The following is a 5,992-nucleotide window of genomic DNA, read 5'->3' as shown; positions in this document are numbered from 1 at the left end:
GTTGCCCGAGTCGGATCCCGAGCTCACGGCTGTGCTCTCCCGGGCCGCCTTGTGCGTCGGGCTTGAGTGGAACCCTCCACCCTGTCCCGGCCCATCTCGGTTGGACAATTGGTACTTGGCGGGGGGTCGCGCTGGTCAAATCCAGCGTCCCGCCCCAATGCCTTTCTTCCCGGAAGTACACGATGAGGTGACCAGGTCTTGGCAAGCTCCGCATGGGGCTCGTACAGGGCCTGGTCCCTCGTCCGCCTTCACCTCCCTGGACGGCGGGCTAGCCAGGGGGTACGCGAAGATCCCGCCAGTCGAGCGGTCTGTTGCGACGCAGTTGTGTCCAACGGCCGCTGGCTGGCGCGGTGAGCCGCGTCTCCCGTCCCAGGCCTGTGAATTCTCAGCCGGTCTGACTGAGAAAGCTTACAGTGCCTGTGGGCAGGCTGCCTCTGCCCTGCACGCGATGGCCCTTTTGCAGGTCTATCAGGCAAAAGCGCTGTCGCAGATGCCCCAGGAAGGTCCTGACCAACAGCTGCTTGGGGAGCTGCGCGCTGCCACTGACCTTGCCTTCGGGCAACGAAGGTGACAGCGCGTTCTGTTGGCCAGGCGATGTCTACTCTGGTAGCCCAGCAACGCCACCTCTGGCTGACCTTGGCAGACATGAGGGAGACCGACAAACATCGGTTCCTGGATTCCCCCGTGTCTCCGGTCGGCCTTTTCGGCGACGCGGTGGAGAGCTGTGCCCAACAGTCCTCCGCTGCACAGAAGCAGGCTGAGGCTATCAGACATGTCATGCCACGGCGGTCCGCTGCTGCCTCCACCCAGCCGCCCGTGGCTCAGCCTCAGCCCGCTCGTCGCCGAGGGTGCCCGCCTGCGTCTTCCTCCGCCCCTGCTAAGTTGGCAAAGCAGCAGCCTACACCAGCCAAACAGCAGGGTGCCGGGCGCGGACGTGGTGCCCAGCCCGTCTCTGCCAGCCAGGTGGCAAGCGGTCGGGGAAAACTCGGCCCTGAGACGGGCGACCTGGAGCGGAAGGTTCCTGCCCTTTGGGAGAGTATTCCATCTGCTCTCCCACCCCCGGAGGAGGGCGGGGGGGATTTTGTGGCGGCTGTCCATCTACCGCCGCTGGCTCTCCGGAGTCCAGCGGTACCCACTTTGCCACAAAAAGAGCAGTTTCCTCAAACTCCAGGTCACAACAAGGGGTGTCTGCCAGTGTGCCAGGCTCCGCCTCGCTGCTGTCAGCTCCCTCCCCATTCGCCAGCAGGTGGCAGTGTGTTGGTGCAGACCGCGTCCCGTGCGCCGTCTCCCATGCACACTGCTGCCTCGCAGAGTCCGACCCCACTCCGGGCCGCCCTCAAGCCGTCCGAGTCGGGTCCCTCTCTGCCTTGCTGCCCCACCCCCGGTGCGTCTGTGGTGCCTTTGGTCCCGCTGGCTCAGTGTCTGGAAGCGTGGATAGCGCTCCCCAGCCTGTCCAGTTGGCTCATTCGTACTATCAGACTCGGCTATGCGATTCAGTTCGCCCGGCGTCCCCCGGTCTTCAGGGCTGTCCACTTCACTCAGGTGTCGTTGGACAGTGCTCCTGTTCTCCGGGTGGAGATTGCTGTCCTCCTGGCGAAGGGTACAATCAAGCCGGTCCCTCCAGCCGATATGAAGTCGGGGTTTTACAGCCCCTACTTCATTGTACCGTAAAAGGGCGGTGGGCTACGGCCAATCCTGGACCGTCCCCAGGATTGGTTTGCAGCAATAGACCTGAAGGACGCATACTTTCATGTCTCGATTCTGCCTCGACACAGACCCTTCCTAGGTCGGTCTGCGTTCGAGGGTCGGGCATGTCAGTACAAAGTCCTACCCGACATGGTTGTAGCTCCCAACCGGTTGGGTCTTCAGGTCAACTGGGACAAGAGCAAACTCGCCCCCGGGTAGAGGATCTCTTGTTTCGGTCTCGAGCTAGACTCGGTCGCACGGACTGCGCGTCTCACCGAGGTGCGCGTCCAGTCGGTGTTGGACTGCCTGAGCTCGCTCAAATGCAGGACAGCGGCTCCACTGAAAGATTTTCAGAGGCTCCTGGGGCATATGGCAAATGCAGCCGCGGTAACGCCGCTCGGATTGCTTCATATGAGACCGCTTCAACACTGGCTCCGCGGCCGGGTCCCGAGATGGGCGTGGCAGTGCGGCACGCTCCGTGTCCCCGTGACACCGAGCTGCCGTCGCACCCTTGTCCGGTGGTTGGACCCTTCGTTCCTGTGGGCCGGAGTACCCCTCGAACGAGTGTCCAGGCACGCTGTGGTCTCCACAGATGTCTCTGCCACGGGATGGGGGGCCACGTACAACGGGCATGCAGTGACAGGTCTTTGGACGGGGCCTCAGCTGCATTGGCATACCAATTGCCTCGAGTTGCTAGCGGTTCGTCTTGCGCTGGCCCGCTTCAAGGAGCTGTTGTCAGGCAAGCACGTTCTAGTCCGCCCACTAAGCACTGCGGCCGTTGCGTACACCTACCGTCAAGGTGGTCTACGCTTCCGTCGCATGTTGCAATTCGCCCGCCATCTCTTGTTGTGGAGTCAGAAGGATCTGAGGTCCCTTCGGGCCACTCGTGTCTCAGGTGTGCTCAACCGTGCAGCCGACGAGCTGTCACGGCAGCATCTACTTGCGGGCGAGTGGCGGCTCCACCCCCAGGCGGTCCAGCTGATTTGGCAGCGTTTCGGCGAGGCCCAGGTAGTCCTGCTTGCCTCCCCGGAAACTGCCCTCCGCCAGTGGTTTTGTTCCCTGACCGGCGGCACGCTCGGCACGGATGCCCTGGCACACAGCTGGCCCCCGGGTCTGCGCAAACATGCGTTTCCCCCAGTGAGCCTTCTCGCACAACTCATGTGCAAAGTCAGGGAGGACGGGGAGCAGGTTCTGTTAGTGGCTCCGTACTGGCCCACTCGGACCTGATTCTCAGACCTCATTCTCCTCGTGACAGCACCTCCCTGGCCGATTCCTCTGAGGAAGGACCCCCTGACTCAGAGACGGGGCACCCTGTGGCACCCGCGTCCCGATCTGTGGAACCTCCACGTGTGGTCCCTGGACGGGATGCGGAGGTTCTGAGTGATCTCCCGCAAGCGGTCGTAGACACCATCACTTCCGCTAGAGCTCCTTCCACTAGGAATCTCTACGCGCTGAAGTGGAACCTGTTCGTCGAATGGTGCGCCTCTCGCCGAGAGGACCCCCGATCATGTTCGGTCGGATCCGTGCTTTCCTTTCTGCAAGATGGGTTGGAGCGAAGGCTGTCTCCCTCCACCCTCAAGGTGTATGTTGCCGCATTGCCGCACATCATCATGCAGTTTAGGGTAAGTCCCTGGGGAAACACGATCTGATCGTCAGATTCCTGAGGGGGGCCAGGAGACTGAATCCTCCTCGCCCTTCCTCCGTACCCTCTTGGGATTTGACCCTGGTTCTCACAGCTCTCCGGGGTCATCCCTTCGAACCTTTGCAATCAGTCGACCTGAAACTAATGTCTCTTAAGACGGTTCTTCTGGTTGCATTGGCTTCCCTGAAGAGGGTAGGGGATCTGCATGCATTTTCGGTCGACGAAACGTGCCTAGAATTCGGGCCCGGTGCTTCTCACGTCATCCTGAGACCCCGGCCTGGATACGTGCCCAAGGTTCCTACCACTCCCTTCAGAGATCAGGTAGTGAACCTGCAAGCGCTGCCCTCGGAGGAGGCAGACCCAGCCCTAGCTTTGCTCTGTCCCGACAGAACGCAAAGCTTCAGGACCTCAGACCAGCTCTTCATCTGTTACGGAGGCCAGCAGAAGGGAAAGGCTGTCTCCAAGCAGAGGATGGCCCACTGGATAGTGGATGCCATCGCCTTGGCGTACGAATCCCAGGGCGTGCCTTGCCCGCTCGGGTTGAGAGCCCACTCCACCAGAGGGGTGGCCTCTTCCTGGGCGCTGGCTCATGGCGCCTCGCTGACAGATATCTGTAGAGCTGCGGGCTGGGCGACACCTAACACGTTCGCTAGGTTTTATAGCCTACGTGTAGAGCCGGTATCCTCGCGTGTACTCGCATCCACTAGTCGGTAGACGTGTTGTACCCACTCTAAGTGTCGGCTTGCAATGCCATTCCCGCCACTGGCCGGATACGTGCATACTTTCACTCCAGTCGCGTTCCCCGCTTGGCGAACCCTGTCGAGTTCCTCCGCCTCCCCCTTCGGCTCGGACATTGCGGAGTGTCTGATGCCAGGCCTACATCCGTCGCTGACGCTGTCTGTTGGCTGGGGCCCATATGTCGTGACCCCTCTACGTGAGCGGTCCCATATGTGTATTTCCACGGTTTAAAACTCCCTACGGGCCGAGTCCGTGTCTTTCCCTTAGCAGAGCCAGCTCTGCTGTCACCTGTCAGATGAGTCTACCCCTAACCAGGTGGAGCCATCCCAGGGACTCCATATGCGTACTGCCCCCCCGGGCCAGTCCATGTGTGTATTCCCACGTAAACTCCTCCCCCATTGGGTAGGTAGTGGTTTCCGCAGCGTCCCTTACGGGTTCGCTTCCCCAGTGTGTCTAGTTTACTTAGTGGGTAGTGGTTAGACAGCAGTAGACTCTCTCGGTGTAAGCTCGCCCCCTTCACCGCCAGCCGGTGCTATGGGCGGCTGAGCTTGTGCTGGGCACTGGAAGGGGTTTCGTAACTGTGGCGCTTTAGTTGGGATCCCAATTCGTCGGTCACTACTGACGTACGTCGAACGTGACCGACTGAAAGGGAACGTCTCGGTTACGTATGTAACCCTCGTTCCCTGAAGGAGGGAACGGAGACGTACGTCCCGTCGCCACAGTTTCTGTACCCTCGCTGTAGTGCGGACACCAGTTGTCTCCTCAGCGAAAAACAGAGTGCGATTGCATCTGCTTCCTATTTATATACACCTGTCGGGGGCGGTGCGCATTATGCAAATATCGCACGCCAATTCCATTGGCTTGTTTTAGTTTACACGAAGATGATAGGGCTCTCTAAGCGATATCCCAATTCGTCGGTCACTACTGACGTACGTCTCCGTTCCCTCCTTCAGGGAACGAGGGTTACATACGTAACCGAGACGTTTTTTTGTTTGAAATAATTCATAAATCAATGTCTTCTCCTTTGTCTTTTCCTTATAGCATGGTCATATTTGTCTGTTTTTTTTTTTTCGCATCTTTGTAAATTCTCACCAAACATATATAAAAAAAAAATAAAATCAAAAATTTTAACTTGTGATAAAATCTAAAACTTAAGAGGTTAAGTTTGTTACAGCAATGTTTTAAAGATTTCAGTCGTTTTTGCAGCCATTGAGTACTACAGCCATATAGTGGCTATTGATATTGTTGCTATTTTTATACCATCATATGTCACCAGAGTCACCACATTTTTAGGTTTTGGCTGTCTGAACTTACTGGAATTACATATATATTATATATATTTTACTGAAATATAAAATATTAGATATATTAAAATATTAAATATAACAAAAATACATAAAAATATGGTACTCTTGGAGGTAAATAAATTCAAAAATACCTCAAATCACAAACAAATTGCATAAATTGCTAAAAAAATAAATTTATCCATGAAGGACCAATTAAGAGCTACTATAAGGACGCTTGAGGGTTAATATCCATAATTAACACGTTATAAAGTAAAATTGTTGAATACTGAAGGTGTAGGATATAGCGTGTTTTGAACTGCATGAGTTTTACACTTTCTTCCTAAAGCCGGTTCACACTGTGAGATTTTGGCCACGATTTGGTCTTCTGAGACAAATTTTGCAAATCCTAAAAGATTCCTATATTCCTAGCCTAAAATCTGTAGTCTTTGATTGCTAGTCTGACATTTTCACTGACAGCCGATTAATGACCATTTCCTTTTTTCTTTTTTTTTACGTTATTTGTAATGTTTGCCAGCGCCAAAACCTGAGCAACATCCACATTTCTTTTCTCATTGATTAAGTGGCGTGTGAATTCACTGTGGTTTTCCACAACTGCAACAATAATTCTTCTTGCTTACCG

The sequence above is a fragment of the Chanodichthys erythropterus genome, chromosome 8 (genome assembly GCF_024489055.1).
Source record: "Chanodichthys erythropterus isolate Z2021 chromosome 8, ASM2448905v1, whole genome shotgun sequence".
Lineage (NCBI taxonomy): Eukaryota > Metazoa > Chordata > Actinopteri > Cypriniformes > Xenocyprididae > Chanodichthys > Chanodichthys erythropterus.
The sequence above is the reverse complement of the archived record's forward strand: the minus strand, read 5'-3'. Positions refer to the sequence as shown.